Genomic DNA, 19158 nt, shown 5'->3' with positions numbered 1-19158 from the left:
CGATCACGTCAGAAACGCTCTTCGGATTCTTTGGCCCCACAGTAAAGAACACTCCTGCGTGCTTGCCATCTCAGTGATGACAACATACCTGCGGTGTCCGGGTGAGAGCTGTCAAGAACTCGTCAACATCCTGGAAAGCATTGTCGCCGTCCAGACGGTCAAAAACCAGGTCGATCAGATTCGGGTTGTTCAGCGCGCCGGAGTTTAGTGTCAGCTGGGCAACTTGAGAGGCGCTCAGAAGGTCCAGTGCCTCAAACTGCAGGGGAGAGAACAACAACAGCGTTTGTTAGAAACAACGTGCTTGCCCAAAAGAGTCGTAGGAGCAACTCTACATCGTGGCGGGAACACTTACGCTGCCGAAGTCTTCGAAGAGTCCGCGCAGGTCTTCGTAATCCACGTAGATGGAGAATTTGCCAAAGCATTCCCAAAGACAGGTGCTGAGGCTGCTGCTGTTGGAGCCACAGGTTGATCCTAAAAAGGATGACGTGCAGAAAAGACAAATTAGGAGAGGCACGCGTTCACAGAGCGCCAGAGTCGTTCAGCACGCACGGCAAACCAAGCGCCGCCTCCGCTGCACCTACCCGATGCCTGGCTCAGCTTTAGGTAGGCCAACAAGACTGGGGTGAGCTCCTGCTGTCTCAGCGAGGTCAGCTGCTCAAAGACGCCGCTCAGGGCCCCGACGCTACATGGGAAAGATCAAGACAAAATGGAAGGTAAGGACCACGCTTCTTCAATATACGTTTCCCACCGCTAGCCGGCCAAGCGTGAGATACACCCTGGCGTTTTCGCTGACAATGCTACGAGACACGCTTTACAGAGCTGTGCAGCAGGTGGAGAGCACTACGTACATGACGTGGTATGCGTTGCAGTCCGCGTTCGATGTTGCTGTCTGGAGCATCTCTGGAGTCAGGCTGGGCAGGAGGGCAATCAGTTTGACAGTGAACCAGGAAACCCAGTCGTGGCTCCCGAAGTCTTCAAAATGAGGGCTGATGATGGCGAAGACCCGATTCATCATGATGTCCCTCACCACAGGATTGATGTCCAAAGCCTAGAGGATTTGACAAACAAGCAGAGAGCAGCAATTTCGTCAAAAACATTTAGGAAAAATTCCGTCACAGATGCCCCGTCGGATCCTTTTTCCCCACAGAAAATGACACCTGTGCGTGCTAGTCATCTCAGTGATCAGAACGTACCTGCGGTGTCCGGGTGAGAGCTGACAAGAAAACGTCGACCTCCTGGAAAGCATTGTCGCCGTCCAGACGGTCAAAGACCAGGCCGATCAGATGCGCATTGCTCAGCGCGCCAGAGGTTAGTGTCAGCTGGGCAACTTGAGAGGCGCTCAGAAGGTCCAGTGCCTCAAACTGCAGGGGAGAGAACGACAACAGCGTTTGTAAGAAAAACAACACGCTTGCCCAAAACAGTCGCAGGAGCAACTCTACAGCGTGGCGGGCCCACTTACGCTGCCGAAGCCTTCGATGAGCCCGCGCAGGTCTTCGTAATCCACGTAGATGGAGAATTTGCCAAAGCATTCCCAAAGACAAGTGCTAAGGCTGCCGCTGTTGGAGCCACAGGTTGAGCCTAAAAGGGATGAAGTGCAGAAAAGACTCATAAGAAGAGATACACGCTCACAGACAAAAAGCGCCGCTGTCGTTCAGCAGGCAAGACAAGCAAAGCGCCGCCTCCACTGCACCTACCCGATGCCTGTCTCTGCTTGAGGTAGGCCAACAAGACTGGGGTGAGCTGCTGCTGTCTCAGCGAGGTCAGCTGCTCAAAGACGCTGCTCAGGACCCCGACGCTACATGGGAAAGATCAAAACAAAATCGAAGGTAAGGACCACGCCTCTTCCATATCCTTTTCCCACCGCTCACTGACCCAGCGTGAGAACCGCCTCTGCGTTTTCGCTGACAATGCTACGAGACACGCTTTACAGAGCTGTGCAGCAGTTGGGGAGCGCTACGTACATGACGTGGTATGCGTTGCAATCCGCGTTCGATGTTGCTGTCTGGAGCATCTCTGGAGTCAGGCTGGGCAGGAGGGGAATCAGTTTGACAGTGAACCAGGAAACCCAGTCGTGGCTGCCGAAGTCTTCAAAATGAGGGCTGATGACGGCGAAGACCCGATTCATCATGATGTCCCTCACCACAGGATTGATGTCCAAAGCCTAGAGGAAATGACAAACAAGCAGAAAGCAGCATTGCCATTAGATTAAAAAGAAGCAACAAGAAGTCGATCACGTCAGAAACGCTCTTCGGATTCTTTGGCCCCACAGAAAAGAACACTCCTGCGTGCTTGCCATCTCAGTGATGACAACATACCTGCGGTGTCCGGGTGAGAGCTGTCAAGAACTCGTCAACATCCTGGAAAGCATTGTCGCCGTCCAGACGGTCAAAAACCAGGTCGATCAGATTTGCGTTGTTCAGCGCGCCGGAGTTTAGTGTCAGCTGGGCAACTTGAGAGGCGCTCAGAAGGTCCAGTGCCTCAAACTGCAGGGGAGAGAACAACAACAGCGTTTGTTAGAAACAACGTGCTTGCCCAAAAGAGTCGTAGGAGCAACTCTACATCGTGGCGGGAACACTTACGCTGCCGAAGTCTTCGAAGAGTCCGCGCAGGTCTTCGTAATCCACGTAGATGGAGAATTTGCCAAAGCATTCCCAAAGACAGGTGCTGAGGCTGCTGCTGTTGGAGCCACAGGTTGATCCTAAAAAGGATGACGTGCAGAAAAGACAAATTAGGAGAGGCACGCGTTCACAGACACAGAGCGCCAGAGTCGTTCAGCACGCACGGCAAACCAAGCGCCGCCTCCGCTGCACCTACCCGATGCCTGGCTCAGCTTTAGGTAGGCCAACAAGACTGGGGTGAGCTCCTGCTGTCTCAGCGAGGTCAGCTGCTCAAAGACGCTGCTCAGGGCCCCGACGCTACATGGGAAAGATCAAGACAAAATGGAAGGTAAGGACCACGCTTCTTCAATATACGTTTCCCACCGCTAGCCGGCCAAGCGTGAGATACACCCTGGCGTTTTCGCTGACAATGCTACGAGACACGCTTTACAGAGCTGTGCAGCAGGTGGAGAGCACTACGTACATGACGTGGTATGCGTTGCAGTCCGCGTTCGATGTTGCTGTCTGGAGCATCTCTGGAGTCAGGCTGGGCAGGAAGGGAATCAGTTTGACAGTGAACCAGGAAACCCAGTCGTGGCTGCCGAAGTCTTCAAAATGAGGGCTGATGACGGCGAAGACCCGATTCATCATGATGTCCCTCACCACAGGATTGATGTCCAAAGCCTAGAGGAAATGACAAACAAGCAGAAAGCAGCATTGCCATTAGATTAAAAAGAAGCAACAAGAAGTCGATCACGTCAGAAACGCTCTTCGAATTCTTTGGCCCCACAGAAAAGAACACTCCTGCGTGCTTGCCATCTCAGTGATGACAACATACCTGCGGTGTCCGGGTGAGAGCTGTCAAGAACTCGTCAACATCCTGGAAAGCATTGTCGCCGTCCAGACGGTCAAAAACCAGGTCGATCAGATTCGCGTTGTTCAGCGCGCCGGAGTTTAGTGTCAGCTGGGCAACTTGAGAGGCGCTCAGAAGGTCCAGTGCCTCAAACTGCAGGGGAGAGAACAACAACAGCGTTTGTTAGAAACAACGTGCTTGCCCAAAAGAGTCGCAGGAGCAACTCTACATCGTGGCGGGAACACTTACGCTGCCGAAGTCTTCGAAGAGTCCGCGCAGGTCTTCGTAATCCACGTAGATGGAGAATTTGCCAAAGCATTCCCAAAGACAGGTGCTGAGGCTGCTGCTGTTGGAGCCACAGGTTGATCCTAAAAAGGATGACGTGCAGAAAAGACAAATTAGGAGAGGCACGCGTTCACAGAGCGCCAGAGTCGTTCAGCACGCACGGCAAACCAAGCGCCGCCTCCGCTGCACCTACCCGATGCCTGGCTCAGCTTTAGGTAGGCCAACAAGACTGGGGTGAGCTCCTGCTGTCTCAGCGAGGTCAGCTGCTCAAAGACGCCGCTCAGGGCCCCGACGCTACATGGGAAAGATCAAGACAAAATGGAAGGTAAGGACCACGCTTCTTCAATATACGTTTCCCACCGCTAGCCGGCCAAGCGTGAGATACACCCTGGCGTTTTCGCTGACAATGCTACGAGACACGCTTTACAGAGCTGTGCAGCAGGTGGAGAGCACTACGTACATGACGTGGTATGCGTTGCAGTCCGCGTTCGATGTTGCTGTCTGGAGCATCTCTGGAGTCAGGCTGGGCAGGAGGGCAATCAGTTTGACAGTGAACCAGGAAACCCAGTCGTGGCTCCCGAAGTCTTCAAAATGAGGGCTGATGATGGCGAAGACCCGATTCATCATGATGTCCCTCACCACAGGATTGATGTCCAAAGCCTAGAGGATTTGACAAACAAGCAGAGAGCAGCAATTTCGTCAAAAACATTTAGGAAAAATTCCGTCACAGATGCCCCGTCGGATCCTTTTTCCCCACAGAAAATGACACCTGTGCGTGCTAGTCATCTCAGTGATCAGAACGTACCTGCGGTGTCCGGGTGAGAGCTGACAAGAAAACGTCGACCTCCTGGAAAGCATTGTCGCCGTCCAGACGGTCAAAGACCAGGCCGATCAGATGCGCATTGTTCAGCGCGCCAGAGGTTAGTGTCAGCTGGGCAACTTGAGAGGCGCTCAGAAGGTCCAGTGCCTCAAACTGCAGGGGAGAGAACGACAACAGCGTTTGTAAGAAAAACAACACGCTTGCCCAAAACAGTCGCAGGAGCAACTCTACAGCGTGGCGGGCCCACTTACGCTGCCGAAGCCTTCGATGAGCCCGCGCAGGTCTTCGTAATCCACGTAGATGGAGAATTTGCCAAAGCATTCCCAAAGACAAGTGCTGAGGCTGCCGCTGTTGGAGCCACAGGTTGAGCCTAAAAGGGATGAAGTGCAGAAAAGACTCATAAGAAGAGATACACGCTCACAGACACAAAGCGCCGCTGTGGTTCAGCAGGCAAGACAAGCAAAGCGCCGCCTCCACTGCACCTACCCGATGCCTGTCTCTGCTTGAGGTAGGCCAACAAGACTGGGGTGAGCTGCTGCTGTCTCAGCGAGGTCAGCTGCTCAAAGACGCTGCTCAGGGCCCCGACGCTACATGGGAAAGATCGAAACAAAATCGAAGGTAAGGACCACGCCTCTTCAATATCCTTTTCCCACCGCTCACTGACCCAGCGTGAGAACCGCCTCTGCGTTTTCGCTGACAATGCTACGAGACACGCTTTACAGAGCTGTGCAGCAGTTGGGGAGCGCTACGTACATAACGTGGTATGCTTTGCAATCCGCGTTCGATGTTGCTGTCTGGAGCATCTCTGGAGTCAGGCTGGGCAGGAAGGGAATCAGTTTGACAGTGAACCAGGAAACCCAGTCGTGGCTGCCGAAGTCTTCAAAATGAGGGCTGATGACGGCGAAGACCCGATTCATCATGATGTCCCTCACCACAGGATTGATGTCCAAAGCCTAGAGGAAATGACAAACAAGCAGAAAGCAGCATTGCCATTAGATTAAAAAGAAGCAACAAGAAGTCGATCACGTCAGAAACGCTCTTCGAATTCTTTGGCCCCACAGAAAAGAACACTCCTGCGTGCTTGCCATCTCAGTGATGACAACATACCTGCGGTGTCCGGGTGAGAGCTGTCAAGAACTCGTCAACATCCTGGAAAGCATTGTCGCCGTCCAGACGGTCAAAAACCAGGTCGATCAGATTCGCGTTGTTCAGCGCGCCGGAGTTTAGTGCCAGCTGGGCAACTTGAGAGGCGCTCAGAAGGTCCAGTGCCTCAAACTGCAGGGGAGAGAACAACAACAGCGTTTGTTAGAAACAACGTGCTTGCCCAAAAGAGTCGCAGGAGCAACTCTACATCGTGGCGGGAACACTTACGCTGCCGAAGTCTTCGAAGAGTCCGCGCAGGTCTTCGTAATCCACGTAGATGGAGAATTTGCCAAAGCATTCCCAAAGACAGGTGCTGAGGCTGCTGCTGTTGGAGCCACAGGTTGATCCTAAAAAGGATGACGTGCAGAAAAGACAAATTAGGAGAGGCACGCGTTCACAGAGCGCCAGAGTCGTTCAGCACGCACGGCAAACCAAGCGCCGCCTCCGCTGCACCTACCCGATGCCTGGCTCAGCTTTAGGTAGGCCAACAAGACTGGGGTGAGCTCCTGCTGTCTCAGCGAGGTCAGCTGCTCAAAGACGCCGCTCAGGGCCCCGACGCTACATGGGAAAGATCAAGACAAAATGGAAGGTAAGGACCACGCTTCTTCAATATACGTTTCCCACCGCTAGCCGGCCAAGCGTGAGATACACCCTGGCGTTTTCGCTGACAATGCTACGAGACACGCTTTACAGAGCTGTGCAGCAGGTGGAGAGCACTACGTACATGACGTGGTATGCGTTGCAGTCCGCGTTCGATGTTGCTGTCTGGAGCATCTCTGGAGTCAGGCTGGGCAGGAGGGCAATCAGTTTGACAGTGAACCAGGAAACCCAGTCGTGGCTCCCGAAGTCTTCAAAATGAGGGCTGATGATGGCGAAGACCCGATTCATCATGATGTCCCTCACCACAGGATTGATGTCCAAAGCCTAGAGGATTTGACAAACAAGCAGAGAGCAGCAATTTCGTCAAAAACATTTAGGAAAAATTCCGTCACAGATGCCCCGTCGGATCCTTTTTCCCCACAGAAAATGACACCTGTGCGTGCTAGTCATCTCAGTGATCAGAACGTACCTGCGGTGTCCGGGTGAGAGCTGACAAGAAAACGTCGACCTCCTGGAAAGCATTGTCGCCGTCCAGACGGTCAAAGACCAGGCCGATCAGATGCGCATTGTTCAGCGCGCCAGAGGTTAGTGTCAGCTGGGCAACTTGAGAGGCGCTCAGAAGGTCCAGTGCCTCAAACTGCAGGGGAGAGAACGACAACAGCGTTTGTAAGAAAAACAACACGCTTGCCCAAAACAGTCGCAGGAGCAACTCTACAGCGTGGCGGGCCCACTTACGCTGCCGAAGCCTTCGATGAGCCCGCGCAGGTCTTCGTAATCCACGTAGATGGAGAATTTGCCAAAGCATTCCCAAAGACAAGTGATGAGGCTGCCGCTGTTGGAGCCACAGGTTGAGCCTAAAAGGGATGAAGTGCAGAAAAGACTCATAAGAAGAGATACACGCTCACAGACACAAAGCGCCGCTGTGGTTCAGCAGGCAAGACAAGCAAAGCGCCGCCTCCACTGCACCTACCCGATGCCTGTCTCTGCTTGAGGTAGGCCAACAAGACTGGGGTGAGCTGCTGCTGTCTCAGCGAGGTCAGCTGCTCAAAGACGCTGCTCAGGGCCCCGACGCTACATGGGAAAGATCAAAACAAAATCGAAGGTAAGGACCACGCCTCTTCCATATCCTTTTCCCACCGCTCACTGACCCAGCGTGAGAACCGCCTCTGCGTTTTCGCTGACAATGCTACGAGACACGCTTTACAGAGCTGTGCAGCAGTTGGGGAGCGCTACGTACATGACGTGGTATGCGTTGCAATCCGCGTTCGATGTTGCTGTCTGGAGCATCTCTGGAGTCAGGCTGGGCAGGAGGGGAATCAGTTTGACAGTGAACCAGGAAACCCAGTCGTGGCTGCCGAAGTCTTCAAAATGAGGGCTGATGACGGCGAAGACCCGATTCATCATGATGTCCCTCACCACAGGATTGATGTCCAAAGCCTAGAGGAAATGACAAACAAGCAGAAAGCAGCATTGCCATTAGATTAAAAAGAAGCAACAAGAAGTCGATCACGTCAGAAACGCTCTTCGGATTCTTTGGCCCCACAGAAAAGAACACTCCTGCGTGCTTGCCATCTCAGTGATGACAACATACCTGCGGTGTCCGGGTGAGAGCTGTCAAGAACTCGTCAACATCCTGGAAAGCATTGTCGCCGTCCAGACGGTCAAAAACCAGGTCGATCAGATTCGCGTTGTTCAGCGCGCCGGAGTTTAGTGTCAGCTGGGCAACTTGAGAGGCGCTCAGAAGGTCCAGTGCCTCAAACTGCAGGGGAGAGAACAACAACAGCGTTTGTTAGAAACAACGTGCTTGCCCAAAAGAGTCGTAGGAGCAACTCTACATCGTGGCGGGAACACTTACGCTGCCGAAGTCTTCGAAGAGTCCGCGCAGGTCTTCGTAATCCACGTAGATGGAGAATTTGCCAAAGCATTCCCAAAGACAGGTGCTGAGGCTGCTGCTGTTGGAGCCACAGGTTGATCCTAAAAAGGATGACGTGCAGAAAAGACAAATTAGGAGAGGCACGCGTTCACAGAGCGCCAGAGTCGTTCAGCACGCACGGCAAACCAAGCGCCGCCTCCGCTGCACCTACCCGATGCCTGGCTCAGCTTTAGGTAGGCCAACAAGACTGGGGTGAGCTCCTGCTGTCTCAGCGAGGTCAGCTGCTCAAAGACGCCGCTCAGGGCCCCGACGCTACATGGGAAAGATCAAGACAAAATGGAAGGTAAGGACCACGCTTCTTCAATATACGTTTCCCACCGCTAGCCGGCCAAGCGTGAGATACACCCTGGCGTTTTCGCTGACAATGCTACGAGACACGCTTTACAGAGCTGTGCAGCAGGTGGAGAGCACTACGTACATGACGTGGTATGCGTTGCAGTCCGCGTTCGATGTTGCTGTCTGGAGCATCTCTGGAGTCAGGCTGGGCAGGAGGGCAATCAGTTTGACAGTGAACCAGGAAACCCAGTCGTGGCTCCCGAAGTCTTCAAAATGAGGGCTGATGATGGCGAAGACCCGATTCATCATGATGTCCCTCACCACAGGATTGATGTCCAAAGCCTAGAGGATTTGACAAACAAGCAGAGAGCAGCAATTTCGTCAAAAACATTTAGGAAAAATTCCGTCACAGATGCCCCGTCGGATCCTTTTTCCCCACAGAAAATGACACCTGTGCGTGCTAGTCATCTCAGTGATCAGAACGTACCTGCGGTGTCCGGGTGAGAGCTGACAAGAAAACGTCGACCTCCTGGAAAGCATTGTCGCCGTCCAGACGGTCAAAGACCAGGCCGATCAGATGCGCATTGTTCAGCGCGCCAGAGGTTAGTGTCAGCTGGGCAACTTGAGAGGCGCTCAGAAGGTCCAGTGCCTCAAACTGCAGGGGAGAGAACGACAACAGCGTTTGTAAGAAAAACAACACGCTTGCCCAAAACAGTCGCAGGAGCAACTCTACAGCGTGGCGGGCCCACTTACGCTGCCGAAGCCTTCGATGAGCCCGCGCAGGTCTTCGTAATCCACGTAGATGGAGAATTTGCCAAAGCATTCCCAAAGACAAGTGCTGAGGCTGCCGCTGTTGGAGCCACAGGTTGAGCCTAAAAGGGATGAAGTGCAGAAAAGACTCATAAGAAGAGATACACGCTCACAGACACAAAGCGCCGCTGTGGTTCAGCAGGCAAGACAAGCAAAGCGCCGCCTCCACTGCACCTACCCGATGCCTGTCTCTGCTTGAGGTAGGCCAACAAGACTGGGGTGAGCTGCTGCTGTCTCAGCGAGGTCAGCTGCTCAAAGACGCTGCTCAGGGCCCCGACGCTACATGGGAAAGATCGAAACAAAATCGAAGGTAAGGACCACGCCTCTTCAATATCCTTTTCCCACCGCTCACTGACCCAGCGTGAGAACCGCCTCTGCGTTTTCGCTGACAATGCTACGAGACACGCTTTACAGAGCTGTGCAGCAGTTGGGGAGCGCTACGTACATAACGTGGTATGCTTTGCAATCCGCGTTCGATGTTGCTGTCTGGAGCATCTCTGGAGTCAGGCTGGGCAGGAAGGGAATCAGTTTGACAGTGAACCAGGAAACCCAGTCGTGGCTGCCGAAGTCTTCAAAATGAGGGCTGATGACGGCGAAGACCCGATTCATCATGATGTCCCTCACCACAGGATTGATGTCCAAAGCCTAGAGGAAATGACAAACAAGCAGAAAGCAGCATTGCCATTAGATTAAAAAGAAGCAACAAGAAGTCGATCACGTCAGAAACGCTCTTCGAATTCTTTGGCCCCACAGAAAAGAACACTCCTGCGTGCTTGCCATCTCAGTGATGACAACATACCTGCGGTGTCCGGGTGAGAGCTGTCAAGAACTCGTCAACATCCTGGAAAGCATTGTCGCCGTCCAGACGGTCAAAAACCAGGTCGATCAGATTCGCGTTGTTCAGCGCGCCGGAGTTTAGTGTCAGCTGGGCAACTTGAGAGGCGCTCAGAAGGTCCAGTGCCTCAAACTGCAGGGGAGAGAACAACAACAGCGTTTGTTAGAAACAACGTGCTTGCCCAAAAGAGTCGCAGGAGCAACTCTACATCGTGGCGGGAACACTTACGCTGCCGAAGTCTTCGAAGAGTCCGCGCAGGTCTTCGTAATCCACGTAGATGGAGAATTTGCCAAAGCATTCCCAAAGACAGGTGCTGAGGCTGCTGCTGTTGGAGCCACAGGTTGATCCTAAAAAGGATGACGTGCAGAAAAGACAAATTAGGAGAGGCACGCGTTCACAGAGCGCCAGAGTCGTTCAGCACGCACGGCAAACCAAGCACCGCCTCCGCTGCACCTACCCGATGCCTGGCTCAGCTTTAGATAGGCCAACAAGACTGGGGTGAGCTCCTGCTGTCTCAGCGAGGTCAGCTGCTCAAAGACGCCGCTCAGGGCCCCGACGCTACATGGGAAAGATCAAGACAAAATGGAAGGTAAGGACCACGCTTCTTCAATATACGTTTCCCACCGCTAGCCGGCCAAGCGTGAGATACACCCTGGCGTTTTCGCTGACAATGCTACGAGACACGCTTTACAGAGCTGTGCAGCAGGTGGAGAGCACTACGTACATGACGTGGTATGCGTTGCAGTCCGCGTTCGATGTTGCTGTCTGGAGCATCTCTGGAGTCAGGCTGGGCAGGAGGGCAATCAGTTTGACAGTGAACCAGGAAACCCAGTCGTGGCTCCCGAAGTCTTCAAAATGAGGGCTGATGATGGCGAAGACCCGATTCATCATGATGTCCCTCACCACAGGATTGATGTCCAAAGCCTAGAGGATTTGACAAACAAGCAGAGAGCAGCAATTTCGTCAAAAACATTTAGGAAAAATTCCGTCACAGATGCCCCGTCGGATCCTTTTTCCCCACAGAAAATGACACCTGTGCGTGCTAGTCATCTCAGTGATCAGAACGTACCTGCGGTGTCCGGGTGAGAGCTGACAAGAAAACGTCGACCTCCTGGAAAGCATTGTCGCCGTCCAGACGGTCAAAGACCAGGCCGATCAGATGCGCATTGTTCAGCGCGCCAGAGGTTAGTGTCAGCTGGGCAACTTGAGAGGCGCTCAGAAGGTCCAGTGCCTCAAACTGCAGGGGAGAGAACGACAACAGCGTTTGTAAGAAAAACAACACGCTTGCCCAAAACAGTCGCAGGAGCAACTCTACAGCGTGGCGGGCCCACTTACGCTGCCGAAGCCTTCGATGAGCCCGCGCAGGTCTTCGTAATCCACGTAGATGGAGAATTTGCCAAAGCATTCCCAAAGACAAGTGCTGAGGCTGCCGCTGTTGGAGCCACAGGTTGAGCCTAAAAGGGATGAAGTGCAGAAAAGACTCATAAGAAGAGATACACGCTCACAGACACAAAGCGCCGCTGTGGTTCAGCAGGCAAGACAAGCAAAGCGCCGCCTCCACTGCACCTACCCGATGCCTGTCTCTGCTTGAGGTAGGCCAACAAGACTGGGGTGAGCTGCTGCTGTCTCAGCGAGGTCAGCTGCTCAAAGACGCTGCTCAGGGCCCCGACGCTACATGGGAAAGATCAAGACAAAATGGAAGGTAAGGACCACGCTTCTTCAATATACGTTTCCCACCGCTAGCCGGCCAAGCGTGAGATACACCCTGGCGTTTTCGCTGACAATGCTACGAGACACGCTTTACAGAGCTGTGCAGCAGGTGGAGAGCACTACGTACATGACGTGGTATGCGTTGCAGTCCGCGTTCGATGTTGCTGTCTGGAGCATCTCTGGAGTCAGGCTGGGCAGGAGGGCAATCAGTTTGACAGTGAACCAGGAAACCCAGTCGTGGCTCCCGAAGTCTTCAAAATGAGGGCTGATGATGGCGAAGACCCGATTCATCATGATGTCCCTCACCACAGGATTGATGTCCAAAGCCTAGAGGATTTGACAAACAAGCAGAGAGCAGCAATTTCGTCAAAAACATTTAGGAAAAATTCCGTCACAGATGCCCCGTCGGATCCTTTTTCCCCACAGAAAATGACACCTGTGCGTGCTAGTCATCTCAGTGATCAGAACGTACCTGCGGTGTCCGGGTGAGAGCTGACAAGAAAACGTCGACCTCCTGGAAAGCATTGTCGCCGTCCAGACGGTCAAAGACCAGGCCGATCAGATGCGCATTGTTCAGCGCGCCAGAGGTTAGTGTCAGCTGGGCAACTTGAGAGGCGCTCAGAAGGTCCAGTGCCTCAAACTGCAGGGGAGAGAACGACAACAGCGTTTGTAAGAAAAACAACACGCTTGCCCAAAACAGTCGCAGGAGCAACTCTACAGCGTGGCGGACCCACTTACGCTGCCGAAGCCTTCGATGAGCCCGCGCAGGTCTTCGTAATCCACGTAGATGGAGAATTTGCGAAAGCATTCCCAAAGACAAGTGCTGAGGCTGCCGCTGTTGGAGCCACAGGTTGAGCCTAAAAGGGATGAAGTGCAGAAAAGACTCATAAGAAGAGATACACGCTCACAGACACAAAGCGCCGTTGTGGTTCAGCAGGCAAGACAAGCAAAGCGCCGCCTCCACTGCACCTACCCGATGCCTGTCTCTGCTTGAGGTAGGCCAACAAGACTGGGGTGAGCTGCTGCTGTCTCAGCGAGGTCAGCTGCTCAAAGACGCTGCTCAGGGCCCCGACGCTACATGGGAAAGATCGAAACAAAATCGAAGGTAAGGACCACGCCTCTTCAATATCCTTTTCCCACCGCTCACTGACCCAGCGTGAGAACCGCCTCTGCGTTTTCGCTGACAATGCTACGAGACACGCTTTACAGAGCTGTGCAGCAGTTGGGGAGGGCTACGTACATAACGTGGTATGCTTTGCAATCCGCGTTCGATGTTGCTGTCTGGAGCATCTCTGGAGTCAGGCTGGGCAGGAAGGGAATCAGTTTGACAGTGAACCAGGAAACCCAGTCGTGGCTGCCGAAGTCTTCAAAATGAGGGCTGATGACGGCGAAGACCCGATTCATCATGATGTCCCTCACCACAGGATTGATGTCCAAAGCCTAGAGGAAATGACAAACAAGCAGAAAGCAGCATTGCCATTAGATTAAAAAGAAGCAACAAGAAGTCGATCACGTCAGAAAAGCTCTTCGAATTCTTTGGCCCCACAGAAAAGAACACTCCTGCGTGCTTGCCATCTCAGTGATGACAACATACCTGCGGTGTCCGGGTGAGAGCTGTCAAGAACTCGTCAACATCCTGGAAAGCATTGTCGCCGTCCAGACGGTCAAAAACCAGGTCGATCAGATTCGCGTTGTTCAGCGCGCCGGAGTTTAGTGTCAGCTGGGCAACTTGAGAGGCGCTCAGAAGGTCCAGTGCCTCAAACTGCAGGGGAGAGAACAACAACAGCGTTTGTTAGAAACAACGTGCTTGCCCAAAAGAGTCGCAGGAGCAACTCTACATCGTGGCGGGAACACTTACGCTGCCGAAGTCTTCGAAGAGTCCGCGCAGGTCTTCGTAATCCACGTAGATGGAGAATTTGCCAAAGCATTCCCAAAGACAGGTGCTGAGGCTGCTGCTGTTGGAGCCACAGGTTGATCCTAAAAAGGATGACGTGCAGAAAAGACAAATTAGGAGAGGCACGCGTTCACAGACACAGAGCGCCGCTGTCGTTCAGCAGGCAAGACAAGCAAAGCGCCGCCTCCACTGCACCTACCCGATGCCTGTCTCTGCTTGAGGTAGGCCAACAAGACTGGGGTGAGCTCCTGCTGTCTCAGCGAGGTCAGCTGCTCAAAGACGCCGCTCAGGGCCCCGACGCTACATGGGAAAGATCAAGACAAAATGGAAGGTAAGGACCACGCTTCTTCAATATACGTTTCCCACCGCTAGCCGGCCAAGCGTGAGATACAACCTGGCGTTTTCGCTGTCAATGCTACGAGACACGCTTTACAGAGCTGTGCAGCAGGTGGAGAGCACTACGTACATGACGTGGTATGCGTTGCAGTCCGCGTTCGATGTTGCTGTCTGGAGCATCTCTGGAGTCAGGTTGGGCAGGAGGGCAATCAGTTTGACAGTGAACCAGGAAACCCAGTCGTGGCTCCCGAAGTCTTCAAAATGAGGGCTGATGATGGCGAAGACCCGATTCATCATGATGTCCCTCACCACAGGATTGATGTCCAAAGCCTAGAGGATTTGACAAACAAGCAGAGAGCAGCAATTTCGTCAAAAACATTTAGGAAATATTCCGTCACAGATGCCCCGTCGGATCCTTTTTCCCCACAGAACATGACACCTGTGCGTGCTAGTCATCTCAGTGATCAGAACGTACCTGCGGTGTCCGGGTGAGAGCTGACAAGAAAACGTCGACCTCCTGGAAAGCATTGTCGCGGTCCAGACGGTCAAAGACCAGACCGATCAGATGCGCATTGTTCAGCGCGCCAGAGGTTAGTGTCAGCTGGGCAACTTGAGAGGCGCTCAGAAGGTCCAGTGCCTCAAACTGCAGGGGAGAGAACGACAACAGCGTTTGTAAGAAAAACAACACGCTTGCCCAAAGCAGTCGCAGGAGCAACTCTACAGCGTGGCGGGCCCACTTACGCTGCCGAAGCCTTCGATGAGCCCGCGCAGGTCTTCGTAATCCACGTAGATGGAGAATTTGCCAAAGCATTCCCAAAGACAAGTGCTGAGGCTGCCGCTGTTGGAGCCACAGGTTGAGCCTAAAAGGGATGGAGTGCAGAAAAGACTCATAAGAAGAGATACACGCTCACAGACACAAAGCGCCGCTGTCGTTCAGCAGGCAAGACAAGCCAAGCGCCGCCTCCACTGCACCTACCCGATGCCTGTCTCTGCTTGAGGTAGGCCAACAAGACTGGGGTGAGCTGCTGCTGTCTCAGCGAGGTCAGCTGCTCAAAGATGCTGCTCAGGGCCCCGACGCTACATGGGAAAGATCAAAACAAAATCGAAGGTAAGGACCACGCCTCTTCCATATCCTTTTCCCACCGCTCACTGACCCAGCGTGAGAACCGCCTCTGCGTTTTCGCTGACAATGCTACGAGACACGCTTTACAGAGCTGTGCAGCAGTTGGGGAGCGCTACGTACATGACGTGGTATGCGTTGCAATCCGCGTTCGATGTTGCTGTCTGGAGCATCTCTGGAGTCAGGCTGGGCAGGAAGGGAATCAGTTTGACAGTGAACCAGGAAACCCAGTCGTGGCTGCCGAAGTCTTCAAAATGAGGGCTGATGACGGCGAAGACCCGATTCATCATGATGTCCCTCACCACAGGATTGATGTCCAAAGCCTAGAGGAAATGACAAACAAGCAGAAAGCAGCATTGCCATTAGATTAAAAAGAAGCAACAAGAAGTCGATCACGTCAGAAACGCTCTTCGAATTCTTTGGCCCCACAGAAAAGAACACTCCTGCGTGCTTGCCATCTCAGTGATGACAACATACCTGCGGTGTCCGGGTGAGAGCTGCCAAGAACTCGTCAACATCCTGGAAAGCATTGTCGCCGTCCAGACGGTCAAAAACCAGGTCGATCAGATTCGCGTTGTTCAGCGCGCCGGAGTTTAGTGTCAGCTGGGCAACTTGAGAGGCGCTCAGAAGGTCCAGTGCCTCAAACTGCAGGGGAGAGAACAACAACAGCGTTTGTTAGAAACAACGTGCTTGCCCAAAAGAGTCGCAGGAGCAACTCTACATCGTGGCGGGAACACTTACGCTGCCGAAGTCTTCGAAGAGTCCGCGCAGGTCTTCGTAATCCACGTAGATGGAGAATTTGCCAAAGCATTCCCAAAGACAGGTGCTGAGGCTGCTGCTGTTGGAGCCACAGGTTGATCCTAAAAAGGATGACGTGCAGAAAAGACAAATTAGGAGAGGCACGCGTTCACAGACACAGAGCGCCAGAGTCGTTCAGCACGCACGGCAAACCAAGCGCCGCCTCCGCTGCACCTACCCGATGCCTGGCTCAGCTTTAGGTAGGCCAACAAGCCTGGGGTGAGCTCCTGCTGTCTCAGCGAGGTCAGCTGCTCAAAGACGCCGCTCAGGGCCCCGACGCTACATGGGAAAGATCAAGACAAAATGGAAGGTAAGGACCACGCTTCTTCAATATACGTTTCCCACCGCTAGCCGGCCAAGCGTGAGATACACCCTGGCGTTTTCGCTGACAATGCTACGAGACACGCTTTACAGAGCTGTGCAGCAGGTGGAGAGCACTACGTACATGACGTGGTATGCGTTGCAGTCCGCGTTCGATGTTGCTGTCTGGAGCATCTCTGGAGTCAGGCTGGGCAGGAGGGCAATCAGTTTGACAGTGAACCAGGAAACCCAGTCGTGGCTCCCGAAGTCTTCAAAATGAGGGCTGATGATGGCGAAGACCCGATTCATCATGATGTCCCTCACCACAGGATTGATGTCCAAAGCCTAGAGGATTTGACAAACAAGCAGAGAGCAGCAATTTCGTCAAAAACATTTAGGAAAAATTCCGTCACAGATGCCCCGTCGGATCCTTTTTCCCCACAGAAAATGACACCTGTGCGTGCTAGTCATCTCAGTGATCAGAACGTACCTGCGGTGTCCGGGTGAGAGCTGACAAGAAAACGCCGACCTCCTGGAAAGCATTGTCGCCGTCCAGACGGTCAAAGACCAGGCCGATCAGATGCGCATTGTTCAGCGCGCCAGAGGTTAGTGTCAGCTGGGCAACTTGAGAGGCGCTCAGAAGGTCCAGTGCCTCAAACTGCAGGGGAGAGAACGACAACAGCGTTTGTAAGAAAAACAACACGCTTGCCCAAAACAGTCGCAGGAGCAACTCTACAGCGTGGCGGGCCCACTTACGCTGCCGAAGCCTTCGATGAGCCCGCGCAGGTCTTCGTAATTCACGTAGATGGAGAATTTGCCAAAGCATTCCCAAAGACAAGTGCTGAGGCTGCCGCTGTTGGAGCCACAGGTTGAGCCTAAAAGGGATGAAGTGCAGAAAAGACTCATAAGAAGAGATACACGCTCACAGACACAAAGCGCCGCTGTCGTTCAGCAGGCAAGACAAGCAAAGCGCCGCCTCCACTGCACCTACCCGATGCCTGTCTCTGCTTGAGGTAGGCCAACAAGACTGGGGTGAGCTGCTGCTGTCTCAGCGAGGTCAGCTGCTCAAAGACGCTGCTCAGGGCCCCGACGCTACATGGGAAAGATCAAAACAAAATCGAAGGTAAGGACCACGCCTCTTCCATATCCTTTTCCCACCGCTCACTGACCCAGCGTGAGAACCGCCTCTGCGTTTTCGCTGACAATGCTACGAGACACGCTTTACAGAGCTGTGCAGCAGTTGGGGAGCGCTACGTACATGACGTGGTATGCGTTGCAATCCGCGTTCGATGTTGCTGTCTGGAGCATCTCTGGAGTCAGGCTGGGCAGGAAGGGAATCAGTTTGACAGTGAACCAGGAAACCCAGTCGTGGCTGCCGAAGTCTTCAAAATGAGGGCTGATGACGGCGAAGACCCGATTCATCATGATGTCCCTCACCACAGGATTGATGTCCAAAGCCTAGAGGAAATGACAAACAAGCAGAAAGCAGCATTGCCATTAGATTAAAAAGAAGCAACAAGAAGTCGATCACGTCAGAAACGCTCTTCGGATTCTTTGGCCCCACAGAAAAGAACACTCCTGCGTGCTTGCCATCTCAGTGATGACAACATACCTGCGGTGTCCGGGTGAGAGCTGTCAAGAACTCGTCAACATCCTGGAAAGCATTGTCGCCGTCCAGACGGTCAAAAACCAGGTCGATCAGATTCGCGTTGTTCAGCGCGCCGGAGTTTAGTGTCAGCTGGGCAACTTGAGAGGCGCTCAGAAGGTCCAGTGCCTCAAACTGCAGGGGAGAGAACAACAACAGCGTTTGTTAGAAACAACGTGCTTGCCCAAAAGAGTCGCAGGAGCAACTCTACATCGTGGCGGGAACACTTACGCTGCCGAAGTCTTCGAAGAGTCCGCGCAGGTCTTCGTAATCCACGTAGATGGAGAATTTGCCAAAGCATTCCCAAAGACAGGTGCTGAGGCTGCTGCTGTTGGAGCCACAGGTTGATCCTAAAAAGGATGACGTGCAGAAAAGACAAATTAGGAGAGGCACGCGTTCACAGAGCGCCAGAGTCGTTCAGCACGCACGGCAAACCAAGCGCCGCCTCCGCTGCACCTACCCGATGCCTGGCTCAGCTTTAGGTAGGCCAACAAGACTGGGGTGAGCTCCTGCTGTCTCAGCGAGGTCAGCTGCTCAAAGACGCCGCTCAGGGCCCCGACGCTACATGGGAAAGATCAAGACAAAATGGAAGGTAAGGACCACGCTTCTTCAATATACGTTTCCCACCGCTAGCCGGCCAAGCGTGAGATACACCCTGGCGTTTTCGCTGACAATGCTACGAGACACGCTTTACAGAGCTGTGCAGCAGGTGGAGAGCACTACGTACATGACGTGGTATGCGTTGCAGTCCGCGTTCGATGTTGCTGTCTGGAGCATCTCTGGAGTCAGGCTGGGCAGGAGGGCAATCAGTTTGACAGTGAACCAGGAAACCCAGTCGTGGCTCCCGAAGTCTTCAAAATGAGGGCTGATGATGGCGAAGACCCGATTCATCATGATGTCCCTCACCACAGGATTGATGTCCAAAGCCTAGAGGATTTGACAAACAAGCAGAGAGCAGCAATTTCGTCAAAAACATTTAGGAAAAATTCCGTCACAGATGCCCCGTCGGATCCTTTTTCCCCACAGAAAATGACACCTGTGCGTGCTAGTCATCTCAGTGATCAGAACGTACCTGCGGTGTCCGGGTGAGAGCTGACAAGAAAACGTCGACCTCCTGGAAAGCATTGTCGCCGTCCAGACGGTCAAAGACCAGGCCGATCAGATGCGCATTGTTCAGCGCGCCAGAGGTTAGTGTCAGCTGGG

Source organism: Barbus barbus (assembly GCF_936440315.1).
Source record: "Barbus barbus genome assembly, chromosome: 14".
Taxonomy (NCBI): domain Eukaryota; kingdom Metazoa; phylum Chordata; class Actinopteri; order Cypriniformes; family Cyprinidae; genus Barbus; species Barbus barbus.
The sequence above is the reverse complement of the archived record's forward strand: the minus strand, read 5'-3'. Positions refer to the sequence as shown.